At 45.8% G+C, this 21,558-nt stretch overlaps 1 long non-coding RNA gene across 1 annotated transcript; it reads right to left on the reverse strand.

The window, feature by feature from the left end:
- Window positions 1–11,846: 11,846 nt before the first annotated feature.
- Window positions 11,847–18,096, reverse strand: LOC139390512 (uncharacterized). The gene is made up of 4 exons (XR_011629522.1): window positions 18,080–18,096; window positions 17,958–18,002; window positions 17,768–17,845; window positions 11,847–11,913 (listed from the first exon to the last, which is right to left on the reverse strand). It is a non-coding gene; the product is annotated as an uncharacterized lncRNA (long non-coding RNA).
- Between the last annotated feature and the right edge of the window lie 3,462 nt (window positions 18,097–21,558).

Genomic DNA, 21,558 nt, shown 5'->3' on the forward strand with positions numbered 1-21,558 from the left:
ACACACACACACACACACACACACACACACACACACACACACACACACACACACACAGGCATATTGACTCCGCAAACACACACCCTCAAATATACACAATTTCACTCTTTACATATGCTGCTGCTACTCTGTTTATTATATATCCTGACTGCCTAGTCACTTTTACCCCAACCCACATGTACATACTGTACTACCTCCATTACCTCAACTACCTGGTACCCCTGCACATTGACTCAGTACTGGTACTCCTTGTATATAGCCTTTTATTTTTTTTATTGTGTTACCGTTTGCTTGAATTGTTTTTGTTATTATTGTTTGCTAATAAAAAAAAGCCTTACTTTTAACTCCGCATTGTTGGAAAACAGCTCGTAAGTATGTCACGTTAAAGTCTATACCTGTTGTATTTGGCGCAAGTGACAAATACAATTGGATTGGATGCTGTGTATTTTGGTGGCCATATTTACTTCCTAGTATATTAACAACTACAGTTCCCTACAGCACCCTAGTAGTGTACTTATGGTCCTTGTGTGGTCATAGTAACCATTACTAATTAATCTCAGATCCTTACCCAATGTTTTATGGTATTAACATGCAGTGATGGAAAAAGTACACAATTGTGATACTTGAATGAAAGTAAAGATACCTTAATATAAAATGACTAATGAGTACTTTTGGGTGTCAGGGAAAATGTTTGGAGTAAAAAGTGCATTATTTCATTAGAAGTGAAGTAAAAGGAGTCAAAAATATAAATATAAAAGTAAAGTACAAATACCTCCAAAAAACTACTTACATAGTACTTTAAATTATTTAAGTACTTTACACCCCTTCTAACACGTATTGGTTAACCCATCAACTTTAAACTGGCAAGACCTAAGTCAATGATGGCAGGTGACTATACAGGTACAGCAACATTGATTAGTATGTGTAATCATAGCAGGACTCTGGGCTAGAGCAGAGAAGAAAATGCTCCTCCAACCTTGTCTCCTCTGTCTCCCCGGGATCCCTTCTCACCAATCAGGCCTGGGAAACCCTGTAGAGAGAGGAACAGGTTAGTGTGTGCTGCAGGGAGTTCCCTGTGTCATAGAGTGGCAGGTCAAAGGTCAAAAACACTTTCATCCTTACATCCATTCCAGGCTCCCCGGACTTGCCCTGTTAACACACATTCATGAATGAATCAGTGCCAGCATGACTAAGACCATGAAATGCAATGACTGTAGGCATGATATACTGAGGTTATCTGATGATAATGGCGTCACCCACCTTCTCTCCTTTTGTGCCTGGGAGACCCACCAATCCTGTGGGACCAGGGGGACCCTGAGGACCGTCCATACCCTGGAGAGGAGGGACATACTGTATGTTGGACATCATCATACTGCTGGTCTTCTTCCTCCTAATCTCATACACAAACTACCGTTCAAAAGTTTGGGCTCACTTAGAAATGTCCTTGTTTTTGAAAGAAAAACAAATTTTTTGTCCATTAAAATAACATCAAATTGATCAGAAATACAGTGTAGACATTGTTAATGTTGTAAACGACTATTGTAGCTGGAAACAACTGATTTTTTATGGAATATCTACATAGGTGTACAGAGGCCCATTATTGGCAACCATCACTCCTGTGTTCCAATGCCACGTTGTGTTAGCGAATCAAATTTGATCATTTTAGAAAGGCTAATTTATTATTATAAAACCCTTTTGCAATTATGTTAGCACAGCTGAAAACTATTGTTCTGATTAAAGAAGCAATAAAGCTGGCCTTCTTTAGACTAGTTGAGTATCTGGAGCATCAGCATTTGTGCGTTCGATTACAGGCTCAAAATGGCCAGAAACAAAGAACTTTCTTCTGAAACTCATCAGTCTATTCTTGTTCTGAGAAATTAAGGTTATTCCATGCGAGAAATTGCCAAGATCCGCAAAACACTAGTCTCAACGTCAACAGTGAAGAGGCCACTCCGGGATGCTGGCCTTCTAGGCAGAGTTCCTCTGTCCAGTGTCTGTGTTCTTTTGCCCATCTTAATCTTTTATTTTTATTGGCCAGTCTGAGATATGTATTTTTCTTTGCAACTCTGCCTAGAAGGCCAGCATCCCGGAGTCACCTCTTCACTGTTGATGTTGAGACTGGTGTTTTGCGGCTATTATTTAATGAAGCTGCCAGTTGAGGACTTGTGAGGCGTCTGTTTCTCAAACTAGACACTATAATGTACTTGTCCTCTTGCTCAGTTGTGCATAAGGGCCTCCCACTCCTCTTTCTATTCTGGTTAGAGCCAGTTTGTACTGTTCTGTGAAGGCAATATTACACCGCGTTGTATGTGATCTTCAGTTTCATGACAATTTCTCGCATGGAATAACCTTCATTTCTCAGAACAAGAATAGACTGACGAGTTTCAGAAGAAAGTTCTTTGCTTCTGGCCATTTTGAGCCTGTAATCGAACCCACAAATGCTGATGCTCCAGATACTCAACCAGTCAAAAGTTTGGACACACCTACTCATTCAAGGGTTTTTCTGGAAACCATTTATTTGATACCATTTCACTGAGTCCACTCCATTACCACGAGCCCGTTTTCCCCAATTAAGGTACCACCAACCTCCTGTGATATATATATTTATACACACACACAAATGTATGTGGCCACACCCGTGGCTGACAGGTGTTTAAAATCGAGCACACAGCCATGCAATCTACAAACATTGGCAGTAGAATGGCCTTACTTAAGAGCTCAGTGACTTTCAATGTGGCACTGTCATAGGATGCCACCATTCCAACAAGTCAGTTTGTAAAATCTCTGCCCTGCTAGAGCTGCCCCGGTCAACTGTAAGTGCTGTTATTGTGAAATGGAAATGTCTAGGAGCCACACAAGCTCACAGAACAGGGACCGCCGAGTGCTGAAGCGCGTAGCTTGTAAAAAAGCATCTGTCCTCGGATGCAATACTCACTAACGAGTTCCAAACTGCCTCTGGAAGCAACGTCAGCACAATAACTGTTCGTTGGGAGCTTCATTAAATGGGTTTCCATGGCCGAGCAGCCGCTCACAAGCCTAAGATCACCATACTCATTGCCAAGCATCGGTTGGGGTGGTGTAAAGCTCTCCACCATTGGACTCTGGAGCAGTGGAAACGCGTTCCCTGGAGTGATGAATCACGCTTTACCGGCAGTCCGAAAGACAAATCTGGGCTTGGCGGGTGCCAGGAGAACGCTACCTGTCCGAATGCATCGCCCAGCATCAGTGCCCGACCTCACTAATGCTGTTGTGGCTGAATGGAAGCAAGTCCCTGCAGCAATGTTCCAACATCAAGTGGAAAGCCTTCCCAGAAGAGTGGAGGCTGTTATAGCAGCAAAGGGGGGAACCAACTCCATAGTAATGCCCATGACTTTGGAATGAGATTTTTGACGAGCAGGTTTCTACATACTTTTGGTCATGTAGTGTAAATTATTATTCTTATTGTTATTTCTTTTTGGGATATTATTTCTTTGTTAAAAAGACTAAAATAACCAGGAATTTAGCTGAAAATGAGTATACTTTAGTTAATCTGTTTCCAAATATTCCCACTAATAAAAAAAGATCACTGATGGTGTCTCAATGTAATCAACATATTCAATGATAGTTATTTTCAAAACTCCCCTCTTTTTGGGCTAGTTGTGGTCAATTTGCAGTGTCCAAGTTATCATAATTATGTTCCGGCCCCCCGACCATCCGCTCCGATAAAAGCTGCCCGTGGCTGAATCTACCCCTGGTCTACAGTATCACTCACCCTCAGTCCAGCAGGTCCAATGTCTCCCTTTTCCCCCTTAGCTCTGTCTCCAGGCTCTCCCTGCATGGGAACACGTGATTCTCACTCTACACTCCAGAGCAGCTTCAGAATACAGACATTACTGGTACTCTGGAGCTCTTATCTTACCTTAGGGCCAGACATTCCATGGTGACCCTGGAAGACACAGAGATCATATCAGTGCTATGTATCTGAAGGGATTCAGCCACATCATGTATATTGGGGAACAGAGGGTTGAAGCTGTTATATTCTAACACTCACCATGTACCCTGGAGGTCCGGGGAGTCCTGGGGGGCCGGGGAGTCCTGGGGGGCCCGGCTGAGAAATCATCTGAACCTGAACAGAACACAATCAAGATGATCATATCAATCTCATCCCACTGTCTGTCTGAAGCAGTGTTAAAACCAATTCCCTGTGGGCCAACTTGTGCACAGTGACTTTCAGTGTATTTCTCTCACCAGGTTATCTTCCAGCCTGGAGTCTCCCATCTCTCCCTTCTGTCCATCTATTCCCTGAGACACAGACAGACAGGGGGATTTAACATCTTCTTACAGCACTCAACAGGTCGTGCCACTCAACAGGTCGTGCCACTCAACTGTCTGTCTATCAGTATCAGTGTATGATTCTAGTCTCTCTATACTAACCACTGACCTAGAGAGACTCAGTGTAGGACTAGTCTATCTATACTAACCACTGGCCTAGAGACTCAGTGTTGGACTCTAGTATATCTATACTAACCACTGGCCTAGAGACTCAGTGTATGACTAGTCTATCTATACTAACCACTGACCTACAGAAACTCAGTGTTGGACTCTAGTCTATCTATACTAACCACTGGCCCAGAGAGACTCAGTGTTGGACTCTAGTATATCTATACTAACCACTGGCCTAGAGACTCAGTGTTGGACTCTAGTCTATCTATACTAACTACTGGCCTAGAGACTCAGTGTAGGACTAGTCTATCTATACTAACCACTGACCTAGAGAGACTCAGTGTTGGACTCTAGTCTATCTATACTAACCACTGGCCCAGAGAGACTCAGTGTTGGACTCTAGTCTATCTATACTAACCACTGACCTAGAGAGACTCAGTGTAGGACTAGTCTATCTATACTAACCACTGGCCTAGAGACTCAGTGTAGGACTAGTCTATCTATACTAACCACTGGCCTAGAGACTCAGTGTAGGACTAGTCTATCTATACTAACCACTGGCCTAGAGACTCAGTGTTGGACTCTAGTATATCTATACTAACCACTGGCCCAGAGAGACCCAGTGTTGGACTATAGTCTATCTATACTACCCACTGACCTAGAGAGACTCAGTGTTGGACTCTAGTCTATCTATACTAACCACTGGCCTAGAGAGACTCAGTGTTGGACTCTAGTATATCTATACTACCCACTGACCTAGAGAGACTCAGTGTTGGACTCTAGTCTATCTATACTAACCACTGGCCTAGAGAGACTCAGTGTTGGACTCTAGTCTATCTATACTAACCACTGACTTAGAGAGACTCAGTGTAGGACTAGTATATATATACTAACCACTGGCCTAGAGACTCGGTGTAGGACTAGTCTATCTATACTAACCACTGGCCTAGAGACTCAGTGTATGACTAGTCTATCTATACTAACCACTGACCTAGAGAGACTCAGTGTTGGACTCTAGTCTATCTATACTAACCACTGGCCCAGAGAGACTCAGTGTTGGACTCTAGTCTATCTATACTAACCACTGGCCCAGAGAGACTCAGTGTTGGACTCTAGTATATCTATACTAACCACTGACCTAGAGACCCATCAGTGTATGACTACTCTCTCTACTTACCCCTGGCCCAGAGAGACCCATCTCTCCTTTCTCTCCTTTCTCTCCGATTGACCCTGTCTCCCCCATATCTCCCTTCGGACCCTAACAGGAGAGGAGGGTAGAGTTCAAAGGTGAGGGGAGCTTTGATTAACTATGTTCATGATCATCCCAGATAAAAATAAATACATCATGTACTGAATGACTGTTCTGTTCAGCGAACATTGGAATGATATGCTGATTTAATGGGATTGTGGGATATTCAAAATGTTGACTGGACATTAGTGTGACTACCATACCTTCTCCCCATCCAGTCCAGATGGTCCAGGCAAGCCTAGCTCTCCCTGGAGTAGGGAGGAAAATAACTTAACTCATCCTCAAGAGTCTTCATTGACTTCCAGTGATTAAAACTACAATGCATAGCATTTTACTCCCTCTTTTCCTTCAGAACATCCTCAATTCGTCAGGGCATGGACTCTACAAGGTGTCAAAAGCACTCCACAGGGATACTGGCCCATGTTGATCACAATGCTTCCCACGGTTGTGTCAAGTTGGCTGGATGTCCTTTGAGTGGTGGACCATTCTTGATACATACAGGAAACTGTTGAGTGTGAAAAACCCATCAGTTTTGCAATTCTTGACTCAAACTGGCGCGCCTGGCACCTACTACCATACCCCGTTCAAAGGCACTTAAATATTTTGTCTTGCCTATTCACCCTGGCACACATACACAATCCTTAATTTACATTGATTGAAGTGGATTTAACAAGTGACATCAATAAGGGACCATAGCTTTCACCTAGTCAGTCTTTGTTATGGAAATAATGTTTTATATACTCAGTATGTATTGATAGAATGTATTGTAGCAGGCAGTGGGGTTTCCACATCACCAAGTTCAATAACAAAACATGCACGAGTCCCACAACTAGAATACAAATGGGGAGTTTATTAGGGATTTTTGTACACTGGGGAATAAGGGAGAATTCACCAATTACTTCACAGTCCACAAGCCGTTCTCCATTCCGTTCTCCAGGGGTAATCCTAAAACTCGGGTCCTCAGCCAATCCGGTTCGGTACACAAGGGGAGATAATCCGACAGTCCAAGTCACAATGGGTAATCTCATAGATATTGTCCTCTCTTCTCCCACTCTTCATAACGCACGTTTCACTTTCTCTGCCTCTTTGTGCAGGCCACTTTCTCTATTAGCCTCTCCTCATTGGGGCAGGAAGTCTATATAAGGCTTGGGGGTGGAGCCAGCGGGCTGCAAGGTTTTTCCCCTCAATAACCACTCCTCTCACCTCTCCCTGTCGTCTGCTACACCCCACTCCTCAGTCCAGCTCCCTAGAGCGGACCAGCTCCATAGAGCATCCCTCCTGGAGAGGGCATCGGCATTTCCATGGGCTGCACCTGATCTGTGGACAACAGAGAAAGCAAAGGGCTGTAAGGATAGGAACCAGCGGGTGACCCCGAGCGTTACTGTCCTTATACCGTGAAATCCAAACCAGTGGTGCATGGTCTGTCACGAGGGTGAAGTGCCATCCCAATAAGTAATACTTCAGCGTTTCCAGCGCCGACTTGATCGCGAGACAGTCTTTCTCCACCGTTCAATATTTTTGTTCCCACAGCAACAGCTTCCGGGTAATGTACATGACCTGGTGTTAGTCACCTTCTTGCAGCTGTGATAGGTCGGCACCCACCCCTGTTTCGGACGCATCAGTCTGTACCACCAGTGGTTTGGAGAAGTTCAGGGTGACCAGCATGGGTCCAGAACACAGTGCTCCCTTTAGGTCCTGGAAGGCTTTTTCAGTCTCCTCGGTCCACGTCACCTGGGCGGGCAGACGGCTCCTGGTCAGATCTGTCAGGGGGCTGGCTAGGGAGGCAAAGTGGGGAATAAATCTCTGGTAGTAACTAGTCAACCTGCTTCTTGGTGAGGGGGTGGGGCCAGTCCCGAATCACCTCCACCTTCTTCACCTGGGGTTTGACACATCCCTCTCCCGATCGTGTACCCCAGGTACTCAGCTTCCCACAGGCCAAGCCGACATTTCTTTAGGTTCGCTGTTAGCTCACCTGGTTTAAATGTGCCTCCCACTCGCTCCCATGGATCACAATATCGTCAATGTATGCCGCCGCGTACTCCCGATGGGGTCAGAGGACCCGGTCCATCAACCTCTGGAAGGTGGCAGGGGCCCGTGCAGCCCAAAGGGCAGCTTCTTGTAATGGAACAGTCCATCCGGGGTGGCAAAAGCAGTTGTCTCCTGTGCCTCGGGAGTTAAGGGTACCTGCCCATAAACCTTCATCAGGTCGAGCATGCGGATTAATCGGGCGGTCCCTAGCCGTTTGATTAATTCATCAAGTCGGGGCATGGGATAGGCGATTTAATTTACCTTTCTAAAATCATTACAGAACGGAATGGTGCCGTCTGGTTTCGGCACCAACAGTATGGGGCTGCACCATTCGATTATATCAGCTTCCAACATCGTTTTTACCTCGGTCCTGACAGCCTCTCTCCTTGCTTCCTGTAGGCGGTAGGGTCTCAACTTCACCTTTTTCCCGGGTTTGTTGATGATGCTGTGCCAGATCGGTGTGTCCTGGTTCACTGGAGAACACATCCAGGTTTCTGCCGACCAAATCCCTCAGCTCCTGCTTCTGGGCTTGGCTCAGCTGCTCCCCCATTGGCACCTCCGCTGGCTTGGTCTCTGTGGTAGCCTTCTTCGGGGAAATAGAGTACATCACGTGCATTCCATTTCTTTAGCAAATTCACATTGTAAAGCTGGGTCAGATGCCTACGTCCTGGCTGTCTGACCCTATATTTAACTTCACCCACCTTCTCAATGACTTCGTGTGGCCCATTCCATTGGGCCAAAAGCTTACATTCTGAGGTGGGGACCAACATCAACACTTTGTCTCCTGGATGAAAGTCCCTTCATTGTAACCCTCTGTTGTACACCCACGCTTGGGCCTCCTGGGCCTCCAGCATGTGTTCCCATACCAGGGGCCACAGGGTTGCCATCCGATCTCTCATGTCACCTATGTGCTCCACCAAGGTTCGACGGGGCAACGGTTGCGGTTCCCAAGCTTCTTTAGCCACGTCCAGCAGTCCTCGGGGTTGTCTCCCGTACAGGAGTTCGAAGGGAGAGAATCCTGTTGAAGCTTGGGGCACTTCTCAGATCGAAAACATCAGGTAGGATAGCAGCTGGTCCCAATTCTTTCCGTCAGCCTCCATCACCTTCTTTATCATCTACTTCAGGATTCGATTTAATCTTTCCATCAACTCATCGGTCTAAGTGTGAAACACTGAGGTGTGCAACTGGATTATTTTCATTAGCTTGCATAGATCCTTCATGATTTGTGACATGAACGGGGTGCCCTGGTTGGTCAATATCTCATCGGGGATGCCTACTTGGGAGAACAGCATGACCAACTCATGTGTGATTCCCTTGGTGGCCATGGTGCACAGGGGAATGGCTTCCGGGTACCCGGTGGCATAATCCAGAATAACTAGTGCACTCGGTTGCTCTTGGGTAGAGGTCCCACCAGGTCCATTGTGATCCTGCTGAAAGGGACTGAAATAATAGGGAGGGGAATTAAGGGACTGTGAAACAGGGTTTTGCTGGCACTCCGGGCAACTGCGCCAGTATTCTTCCACTGCTCTCTTCACCCCTGGCCAGTAAAATCGTGCCTTGATCCTGTCTAAGGTCTTCTCCACCCTTAGGTGAGCCCCAAGAAGGTGGGAGTGCGCCAACTGCAGGACAGACATACAAAGGGACGGGGCACCAACAACAACTCCAGACATTCGTCATTCTTCTTCATGGCCTGATATAGCAACTTCTTCTTTATAGAAAAATGGGGGTAGGTTATTTGACTTACCCCTCCACTGGCTTTCCGTCTACCGCGGTCACCTGCTGGAGAGCGCTGGCCAAGTTGGGATCCTTCAGTTGGGCCGTGCCGAACCGGCCCGCTAGAGAGGCGAGCTCTGACGCCACCTCATGGTCCATTGGGAACATGTCTTCCAGACTCACCACCTCTCCCTCCAGTCTGGCTTCAGAGTCCCCCTCTGAGAGGGGTTTGGTTGATGCCTGGGGGTTCACATCCTGGAATCCACACATCCGGTCATTCCGCCTTCTGACGTCTCTCCCACCTCTCCAGGTTCCTACTCCCTTCTGGTTCCCTAGATTCCTCACGTCTCCAGACATACTGGTCCACAGTTGGCAGACCATTGGGAAATTCCTCCCGATAAGGACCAGCACAGGCAGGTTTGGGATGACTCCCACTGGTCCTGTGTGTTTTCCCTTTGTGGTCTATAAGTGGAGGAGTGTGGTAGGGTAGTCCTTGGTCTCACCGTGTATGCACGTGATGGCCACGGTCTCCGCCAGGTTTGGGGACTGGGCGATGTCAAGTCGGATCACCATACTCCCAGAGTCCACAAGTGCCGTGGTGTCCTTTCCATTGGCTCTTACTGGGGTGACAGGGGAAGGACCACTCTCCATAGTCCAGCATGCCATCAGCAAGCCGCAGGGCCGCCCGTTGGCTACCTCACTGGTTGAGGCCGAAGGCATTGGGACATCGCCGCTTAAACCGTTCCAGGAGATGTGTCCCGGCTCACCACACTCATAGCATTTCCTGCTGTCCAAGAAGGAGCGTCATCTCACGGAGCTGCGTGTTGTTGTTCCTCCATCCTTGGCCGGTGTCCCGGCGTGGTCCTCCATCCTTTTTCGCTCCTTCGGGCGAGTGGAGGGTTCCTCCTTCCGTGCTTGTCCACTGTGCAGGACCTCCAAAGCTACCTGTTGTCCTTCCACCAGTTGATCTGTGCTCTGGAGGTTAGTTTGGCTGGCTAACCTTTTTAGCTTTGAACGGGAGAGAGCGTATACATATATCTATGACCACTTTCTCGATGGTCGTGAGCGTCAGGGGCTCAGCAGTTAGCCAGCCTAATTAGATCATGCATTTGTGATCGGTGGGATGATGTAAGATCATATGCCCAATCATAGAATCTTCATGCCCTACTAATCAGGGTGTAACCATACCGGTGCAGCACCTCGTAATGCATCGCCTGGTCAACCTGATAGGTCTTCTGTGCCATGCCTAACAGGAAGGGTGCTAAGAGGCTGGCCCATTGCTCATGGGGCCATTTATCCCTAGCCGCCGTCCTCTCGAAGGCATGCCTCAATGTCGTCAGCCTCTGTCAGCTTCAGTATAAACCTACAAGAGACTGCTGCGCCTGCCACTATGCCAGTTTGGGCAGCTGTCAGCTGACTGAGTTCCGCTCGCAGGAGAGCGGTCTGCTGTTCATCCAGCAGCTCCCAGTGCACAGCCTGCTGTGCTATGTTCGCCTCGACCATTGTGCTCTGTGTCTGTTTAGTTATTGAGCTTGGTTTGGGTTGCCCGCATTCTCCACCATATGTAGCAGGCGTGGGGTTTCCACATCCACCAAGTTCAATAACAAAACATGCACCAGTTGCACAACTAGAATTCAAATGGGGAGTTTATTAGGGATTTTGGTACACTGGGGAATAAGGGGGAATTATCCAATTACTTCACAAGCCGTTCTCGTTGTCCATTCCGTTCTCCAGGGGTAATCCTAAAACTCGGGTCCTCAGCCAATCCAGTTTGGTACACAAGGGGGGTAATCCGACAGTCCAAGTCACAATGGGTAATCTCATAGACCTTGTCCTCTCTTCTCCCACTCTTCATAACACAGGTTTTTCTCTCCTTTATCTGCCTCCTTGTGCAGGCTGCTTCCTCTTTTATCCCAATGCACTCTCTGGCTTAATGTTTCACACACAGCCTTGCCTCGTTGGGGCAGGAAGTCCAACAAATGCTATGGGGTGGAGCCAGTGGGCTGCAAGATATCTCCCCTCAATAACCACTCCCCTCACCTCTCCCTGCCGTCTGCCACAGTATATTGATAGAATGGATATTGATAGAATGGATATTGATAGAATGGATATTGATAGAATGGATATTGATAGAATGGATATTGATAGAATGGATATTGATAGAATAGATATGGATAGAATGGATATTGATAGAATGGATATTGATAGAATGGATATTGATAGAATGGATATTGATAGAATGGATATTGATAGAATGGATATTGATAGAATGGATATTGATAGAATGGATATTCATAGAATGGATATTGATAGAATGGATGTTGATAGAATGGATGTTGATAGAATGGATGTTGATAGAATAGATATTGATAGAATGGATATTCATAGAATAGATATTGATAGAATGGATTATAGAAACTAATAGAAGAGATGGCATGTGTATAGTTAGATAAATAAGACCATACCTTTCCACCTGGGGACCCTGGTAATCCTGGTGGGCCCTAGAAAGGGACAGACAGAGAGAGAGAGAAAAAAATATAGAGAAAGATATATATATAGAGAAATATATATGTATAGAGAGAGAGGTTACACGAAATACAAAGCATCAGTTCAATTAAATGTGTCACAGCGTTCAGCAAAAACAGGAACATTGTGGATTTCACAATATGACCCTGTCAGTAAACAAACAGATCATTATTTTCTTCTCCTCTCTTTTATTTTCCTCTCTTATTCTCCTCGCTGATGAGGACCATCTTCGTTATGGATGCTTTGATGCAAATATGGCCATATTCAGGCAGGGCATGCAGTTGGCAAAACACAATACCCTGGCATTGTATCACACAACATGGATGGTATAATTAACCCCGGGGTTAGGACGGTTGAACTCTCAGAGAAGGACTTTGGAGGCTTGGGCAATCAATCGGGAATATATTAATCAACCAATCAAATTTACAAAAAAAAGATCCAAACATTTCAAAGGTCCATGTATACATGGCACTCAAGGGTACTGAAAGCACCTCCTTCTTCAAACAGCTAGGCTTCCCACGACAGATGAAACAGAGCAGTACCTATCCAATTGCTTTGCCCTAGTTTTTGTCAGGCCCTTAATCTGGAGGCCACGCACTGCAAGCCTGTGTAAGTGGCCGAGACTGCCAAATATCAGCACCACCAGCTAGCACCTACACCTGAGGCTGTCCAAGCGTGCCACGAGGGGTTGGTGTTTAAGCAGCTTCTCGGCAAAGTCCTGCTGCATGTATCTGTCAAATGAGCCCCTCCCCCTGGCCTCCCCCTCAACAACAATATCTTGCATATTGGGCACACAGGAAAACACATCATCATCAACATCAAACCAGGTCATGCCTAGCATTGTACAAATCCTTGTATGAACAGCAGCCTTTCCCAACATGGGCAATTGACTCCATTACATTTGACTCATGTAGAATACAAAATGGGTCATTGGTTTATAGGGTACCAGAGTGCTAGAATATATTTTATTGGTAGAACTTGCAGCCTCGCCTTAATATTAAAGGTGAGAATATCCTCGCCAATGGCAGCATTTTGGCACATGGAATGGGAGAAAGAGTGGTCAGCACAGTCCAGAGCAACGAGTTTCCCCTGGAGCCTCAGGCTGGTCCAGTGTTGCTATAGCTGCATCTGTCTGATACCAAGGAGTGTTGTCCTGGATATAGGATGAGATGTTCCATCATGGGTGACAGAAGCCTCCACAACAACATCGCAATCTGGCACAACTACATCAGAGGCAGTCACTGGTTGAGTTTACATATCAGTCCATGTCCACCTGACCTTCACTCCAGTCCTGTTGCACAGGTCGTTGAGGTCCGGCCAGTTTGACTAGACTCCAAAGCCCGCAGCATGAATGTCCAATTTTCCATTGAAGAATCTCAAATATAAAATATATTTGGATTTGTTTCAGACTTTTTTGGTTACTACATGAATCCATATGGGTTATTTCATAGTTTTGATGTCTTCACTATTATTCTACAAAGTAGAAAATAGTAAACATAACGAAAAGTCCTTGAAAGAATAGCTGTGTCTAAACTTTTGACTGGTACTGTATATGTTTAATCACGAGAGTAAACTCTGACTGGTTTATTCATTAGCGTAAATGTTGGGGGCTGTTTATATTTGTACAAGCGGTTACCTCTGTTGCATCTTTCATAGAACACTGCACATGTTGTGTCTTTCCCTTCCTGTCCAGATCATTGAAATTAGTCATCATTATACTAATTGAAGCACTAACACACAGCCGTTATATTGACTTAGCTTAGGATGTAGGGAAACAAAGCACTGACCCGGAAATAGAGAGATACACATGCACACACACACACACACACTCACACACAAACACACCAAATACCTCCACCCACCAGCAGTAAACTTAAAACAACCCCATACACATTGCAGTAGACCTAGCCAGCACTATTAGCATCCATAGCATCCTAACCTCTCCTCACCACAGACTTTAATGGGGCAGGATGGAGTAACTCACTCAGGGCAGGAGAATGGAAACGCTGGACTCAGACTGACATTCTCTCAATGCAGCATGGATGGTTTCATGGGTAAGGGCTGACCCTAGGGCTGGGGCTAATGCATGGTTCTATTTCTGGATTCTTGATTAAGGATGTGGAGACCATGGTCCTTCCTGTGGCGGTTAGAGATGAGCGACAGGTCGGTTCCATCATGCCTCCTGGTCCCCTCCGCCACAAAGCAGCGGTTGTGTGTACTCTCTGGAGCACGGCGCGGTCTTGAAGCAATAAAAGATGGAAATCATATTCATTCCCAGAGGTGTATAATACATGCTGATTCTCCCCTTCTACCAGGTTTAAGTTCTGTGCTCCACCAAAACCATGGCAGCGGAAAAGATTTACGAACAACTATTGTTTCAAGTTGCTCCATCTTCTGAAACGACAGCCACCCACAGAGATCATTTGAATGCCGTAAAAACAAATGAATCAATTCAGAAGTGCCACACAATGTTTGCCTTCCCAAGGTTGGACTCTCTCCGAAACGTATTAAGAGAGACCATGTAAACTGAGGTAGATAGGTTTCAGAGCACTGATCAGATCTCAGGTCCATGTTGTAACCAGCTCATCTGTATGGGCCTACTCTAGACCTGGTCTCCAGGGACCAATGTACAGTGGGGCAAAAAAGTATTTAGTCAGCCACAAATTGTGCAAGTTCTCCCACTTAAAAAGATGAGAGAGGCCTGTAATTTTCATCATAGGTACACTTCAACTATGACAGACAAAATGATATCTTTTTACAGAAAATCACATTGTAGGATTTTTAATGAATTTATTTGCAAATTATAGTGGAAAATAAGTATTTGGTCACCTACAAACAAGCAAGATTTCTGGCTCTTACAGACCTGTAACTTCTTCTTTAAGAGGCTCCTCTGTCCTCCACTCATTACCTGTATTAATGGCACCTGTTTGAACTTGTTATCAGTATAAAAGACACCTGTCCACAAACTTAAACAGTCACACTCCAAACTCCACTATAGCCAAGACCAAAGAGCTGTCAAAATTGTAGACCTGCACCAGGCTGGGAAGACTGAATCTGCAATAGGTAAGCAGCTTGGTTTGAAGAAATCAACTGTGGGAGCAATTATTAGGAAATGAAAGACATACAAGACCACTGATAATCTCCCTCGATCTGGGGCTCCACGCAAGATCTCACCCCGTGGGGTCAAAATGATCACAAGAACGGTGAGCAAAAATCCCAGAACCACACGGGGGGATCTAGTGAATGACCTGCAGAGAGCTGGGACCAAAGTAACAAAGCCTACCATCAGTAACACACTACGCCGCCAGGGACTCAAATCCTGCAGTGCCAGACGTGTCCCCCTGCTTAAGCCAGTACATGTCCAGGCCCGTCTGAAGTTTGCTAGAGAGCATTTGGATGATCCAGAAGAAGATTGGGAGAATGTCATATGGTGAGATGAAACCAAAATATAACTTTTTGGTAAAAACTCAACTCGTCGTGTTTGGAGGACAAAGAATGCTGAGTTGCATCCAAGGAACACCATACCTACTGTGAAGCATGGGGGTGTAAACATCATGCTTTGGGGCTGTTTTTCTGCAAAGGGACCAGGACGACTGATCCTTGTAAAGGAAAGAATGAATGGGGCCATGTATCGTGAGATTTTGAGTGAAAATCTCCTTCCATCAGCAAGGGCATTGAAGATGAAACGTGGCTGGGTCTTTCAGCATGACAATGATCCCAAACACACCGCCCGGGCAACGAAGGAGTGGCTTCGTAAGAAGCATTTCAAGGTCCTGGAGTGGCCTAGCCAGTCTCCAGATCTCAACCCCATAGAAAATCTTTGGAGGGAGTTGAAAGTCTGTGTTGCCCAGCAACAGCCCCAAAACATCACTCCTCTAGAGGAGATCTGCATGGAGGAATGGGCCAAAAAGGTGAAAACCTTGTGAAGACTTACAGAAAACGTTTGACCTCTGTCATTGCCAACAAAGGGTATATAACAAAGTATTGAGATAAACTTTTGTTATTGACCAAATACTTATTTTCCACCATAATTTGCAAATAAATTCATTAAAAATCCTACAATGTGATTTTCTGTATTTTATTTTCTCATTTTGTCTGTCATAGTTGAAGTGTACCTATGATGAAAAGTACAGGCCTCTCTCATCTTTTTAAGTGGGTGTCACGTTCTGACCATCGTTCTTGTGTGCTTTCCTTGTTTTAGTGTTGTTCAGGACGTGAGCTAGGTGGGCATTCTATGTTGTGTGTCTGGTTTGTCTATTTCTATGTTTGGCCTGATATGGTTCTCAATCAGAGGCAGGTGTTAGTCATTGTCTCTGATTGGGAACCATATTCAGGTAGCCTGTTTTGTGTTGGGATTTGTGGGTGGTTATTTCTGTGTCTGTTTCACCACACAGGACTGTTTTCACATTTATTGTTTTGTGTATTTGTAGTGTTTTTTTCGGTATTCGTCTTTATTAAATGTTTAACCCTAACCACGCTGCGTTTTGGTCCGCCTCTCCTTCCCAGGAAGAAAGCTGTTACAGTGGGAGAACTTGCACAATTGGTGGCTGACTAAATACTTTTTTGACCCACTGTATATAGTGTTTTTTAATCAGAACCACATGCCATTGAAGAGATCTGCTATTAGCATGTAGCATGGGGCCCTGCATGACGGAGTGAAATGTCTCTCTGTATGAAGAGGAGAGCTTTGTGTCTAGAATGTGAAAGGAGTTAAAAGACCCCCCCTGCCCCCTTCTCTCTTTACTATGTGTCCCGACTGTATTGAGCCATAAAATGTAAACAGGGTATTATATCATTCAAATTTCAACCCAAGCAACATCACAGCTCAAACCACCACATACCAGGGTTCATTTCAAGCCGCATATCCTATGAGGCAACAATAACACAATGCAATGAAGGATGTTTTGATTCTGCATGATTAAAAACGTCACTTCAGGCTATGTAAAATCAGATATTGTGTTGCAGCTGGAAGGTATTTATGGTGGCTTAGTGTTGCGTCCTGTACAGACGTAGGATCTTACTGTGATCACCCTACTCCCAGGAGAACACTATGAACTACACTCATAGTGTATTTGAGGTTTAAAATGGCTTCTAAAGTTTGTAATTTACACTTTGAAACTTCAGACTTGACTTTCCCTTATGAAAAATGTATCAAACCCTAAACAAATGTCCATTAATTATAATCCCCATTTCCTGTTTCTGCATAATCATTTTCCTGCTGTAGCAAACTGGCTCAAATACATCATGAGCTGACAGTGGACGGTAGCGGGAGACTTTGGTTACATGTATCTGGTTAATAGAGGGAGTTAGTTGTGGTGACAGAGTAATGACATTAATATGTCTGATGTCAGGGCTGTGGGATAGAGTTTCCTCCTTACACAAACACACAGAAACAAACAAGGGGTATTCACACAGGTCTATGAAGTTACATGTGTACACTCACGTGTGTTTGTGTGCACGTGTAATGTATGTGTGTGGGGGCACACTCACTTGTATGACTGTATATGCCTATGTCTAAGAATCAGTCACAGATCACATCATCTACCACACCATGCAGTGACAGTGGATTACCCTGACACTGATGGTCTGGATGGCCTGTCAGGGAGGAACAGCAGCATGTTAAGTCTGTATATACTCCAGGAGGAGAGTTGCAAAATTCAACTTTCCCAGAATTCACAGGGCTTCCAGAAATCCTTCCAACTGTGATTTTCAGAAAACCAGGGAATGTTGGGAATGCTAACTGAATTTTGCAAGCCTATCTAGGAGAGTCTATGGACCTTCAAATACACACCAGGTATATTGTCGACATCTCTGACTGGGAGGACTCACCTGGAAGGCTTCTAGCAGCTTCCCATTGAAGTCAATGACCTCAGTAGAGCCTGGAACCCCTTTCTCACCAGGGTAACCCTGAGAGGAGAGGAACAGAGAGAGGGGGGACTTAGAAGCATACAATAATAACATGAGAAGTTAGGTGACAGTTAACTGATCCTTAGTGGGTTAATAGGCTGTGTATATCTACCATGTCTCCCTGGGCTCCTTGCTCTCCGATATCTCCTTTGTCTCCCTAAAAAATACACACAAACCCAAATGTATTGTCTGTGTCACAAGAAACAATCTTTATTGTATCTAGAGGTCTCATACCTTAAACCCAGGGAGTCCGTCCATGCCCCTCTCACCAGCCGGGCCCTGTTCACACAGAGGCATAGGGGTTAGAAAGCCACTTCACAGTAAGAGATGTGACTATATCCTAAACTGTAGGAGGATTGCCTGTTATAGTCAACTCGTTCTGTAGTGGTATAATGTCAGCTGAAAGGGGTAGTGGTGAAGGACAACACCAGAGGAGCTGAGAGGGATTATCACCATAGAACAGGCCTGTAGTAGACATGTGTTACAGGCTGTAGAGAGGCCAGACTTGTCCAGTAGGCCTTCCTCTATCCTTGGCCACATTCTGAGCTGGAGTAGAGCAGTTTGTTCCCGATAACAACTTCAGTAACCACAAACATCAGCTCATTTCGACTCACTGCCAGACAGCTATGCGTCCCAGGAGTGTGTTCACACATACTTCATGTTGCGCCCTGTAGCTGATAGAGAGGAAAAGTGGCTGGCAGCTGGGGTTTCTGCAGTATTAAAATACCCTATGACATCACTGGGCCAGGGGAGAGGGGTTAGGACGGGCTAGAGGTGGGCAGGACCTCGGACCAGAGAGAAGAGAGAGATGGTGAGAGAAAAAGAGGGAGAGATGAAGGGAGTACAAATGAGAGAGAAAGCGTGGCGAATGTGTTTGATGTATTTCTGAAGAATCATGCTGCCCACCCAAGACCTGTTAAGAGCGATAAACTCCAGAAAGAAACAAGTGAAGAAGGAGGAATGAAAGAGAGTGAGATATGAGAGGCAGGGACGGCCAGAAAGAGAGAGAGATATGAGAGGCAGGGACGGCCAGAATGAGAGAGAGATAAGAGAGGCAGGGACGGCCGGAAAGAGAGATATGAGCGGCAGGGATGGCCAGAAAAAGAGAGATATGAGATGCAGGGACAGCCGGAAAGAGAGATATGAGAGGCAGGGACGGCCGGAAAGAGAGATATGAGAGGTAGGGACGGCCGGAAAGAGAGATATGAGAGGCAGGGACGGCCGGAAAGAGAGATATGAGAGGCAGGGACGGCCGGAAAAAGAGATATGATATGCAGAGACGGCCGGAAAGAGAGATATGAGAGGCAGGGACGGCCGGAAAGAGAGAGCGATATGAGAGGCAGGGACAGCCAGAAAGAGAGAGAGATATGAGATGCAGGGACTGCCGGAAAGAGAGATATGAGAGGCAGGGACGGACGGAAAGAGAGAGAGATATGAGATGCAGGAACGGCCGGAAAGAGAGATATGAGAGGCAGGGAAAGCCAGAAAGAGAGAGAGAGAGAGATAGATATGAGAGGCAGGGACGGCCGGAAAGAGAGAGAGATATGAGAGACAGGGACGGCCGGAAAGAGAGAGAGATATGAGAGGCAGGGACGGCCGGAAGGAGAAAGAGATATGAGAGGCAGGGACGGCCAGAAAGAGAGAGAGAGATATGAGAGACAGGGTCGGCCGGAAAGAGAGAGAGATATGAGATGCAGGGACGGCCGGAAAGAGAGAGAGATATGAGAGGCAGGGACGGCCAGAAAGAGAGAGAGATATGAGAGGCAGGGACAGCCAGAAAGAGAGAGAGAGATATGAGAGGCAGAGACGGGCAGAAAGAGAGAGAGATATGAGAGGCAGAGACGGGCAGAAAGAGAGATATGAGAGGCAGAGATGGCCAGAAAGAGAGAGAGATATGAGAGGCAGAGATGGCCAGAAAGAGAGAGAGATATGAGAGGCAGAGACGGGCAGAAAGAGAGATATGAGAGGCAGAGACGGCCAGAAAGAGAGAGAGATATGAGAGGCAGAGACGGGAAGAAAGAGAGATATGAGAGGCAGAGACGGCCAGAAAGAGAGAGAGATATGAGAGGCAGAGACGGCCAGAAAAAGAGAGATATATGAGAAGCAGGGACGGCCAGAAAGAGAGAGAGATATGAGAGGCAGGGACGGCCAGAAAGAGAGAGAGATATGAGAGGCAGGGACGGCCAGAAAGAGAGAGAGATATGAGAGGCAGGGACGGCCAGAAAGAGAGAGAGATATGAGAGGCAGGGATGGCCAGAAAGAGAGAGATATATGAGAGGCAGGGACGGCCAGAAAGAGAGAGAGATATGAGAGGCAGAGACGGCCAGAAAGAGAGAGAGATATGAGAGGCAGGGACGGCCAGAAAGAGAGAGAGATATGAGAGGCAGGGACGGCCAGAATGAGAGAGAGATAAGAGAGGCAGGGACGGCCAGAATGAGAGAGAAGATAATAAGAGAATAAAACACAGGTGGTCTGTTGCTAGTCTGACAGAGATAAAAAGAGAAGGTGTGTTAGCGTTAGCATCATCACCTTTGACCCTGGGGGTCCCTGTGGTCCTGCGTATCCTGCTTCACCATCTTCACCCTGAGAGTGCACAGGGGTCAACAAAGGTCAATCCTCCAGCGTCTACCTCATTGCATACATAGGCATCTATGCAGGTATAAACTTCCTGCACTTAAAGTGTGCTTTATATATGGTTATATGTGTATCACTGTGCTATGTAGTGTGAGTAGGAACTTGGAGACTTACTGGCTTTCCAGGTGAACCTGCTTGGCCCTGTGAATGACAGAGATGTAATTAGTGTATCTTCTCCAAACTGTAACTGCTAGTGCACAAAACTAAATAACATGACTCTAGGTACAGTACTATATAACATGCTTGTGTACTAGTAAAACAGTCAAAAACACAAAGAAACATTCAAATGTGTATAACAGTCAGACTCACCCCCATACCATCGCGACCAGGGAAACCCTATGGAGAGCAGAGCAGAAAACACACATCAGGATTGCCATAGATATTGTGTATTCTGAGGAATAGCCACTAGAGGTCAGTGCTCTATCAGCCTACAGAGAGTTATGGTTAGGTGCCTGCTATCATGCTATGTACAGTATGTTGAGCTGTTTTTGGCTCCATCTACCCAGAGCCATATACACTGAGTGCACAAAACATTAGGAACACCTGCTCTTTCCTTCACATAAACTGACCAGGTGAAAGCTCTGATCCCTTATTGATGTCACTGGTTAAATTGACTTCAACATGTGGCTCAGTTGATAGAGCACGCCGCTTGCAACGCCGGGATCGTGGTTTGATTCCCATGGGGGACCAGTATGGAAAAAAATGAAAATAATTATGAGCTCACTATTGTCAGTCGCTCTGGATAAGAGTGTCTGTTAAATAACTGTACCTCTGTTTAAAATGAACTGTGACGTACATGGGCATAACAAGCCTCTTTCTCTATCGGTAGACATCCTATTACTTCATACCCCATCAAACACAGAATGTCTTTGAAATTATTGTCTGGAACCCAGTGGTGATTACAATGAATCTGTTAAATAAAGCTGTTGATTGTGTTTGTGAGTGTGTGTTTGTGTGTGTGTGTTTGTGTGTGTGTGTTTGTGAGTGTGTGTTTGTGTTTGTGTGTGTGTGTCCGTGTGTGTGTGTTTGTGAGTGTGTGTTTGCGTGTGTGTTCCAGGTGGATTGGTATTGTATGCTTG

Source organism: Oncorhynchus clarkii, chromosome 31 (genome assembly GCF_045791955.1).
Source record: "Oncorhynchus clarkii lewisi isolate Uvic-CL-2024 chromosome 31, UVic_Ocla_1.0, whole genome shotgun sequence".
Lineage (NCBI taxonomy): Eukaryota > Metazoa > Chordata > Actinopteri > Salmoniformes > Salmonidae > Oncorhynchus > Oncorhynchus clarkii.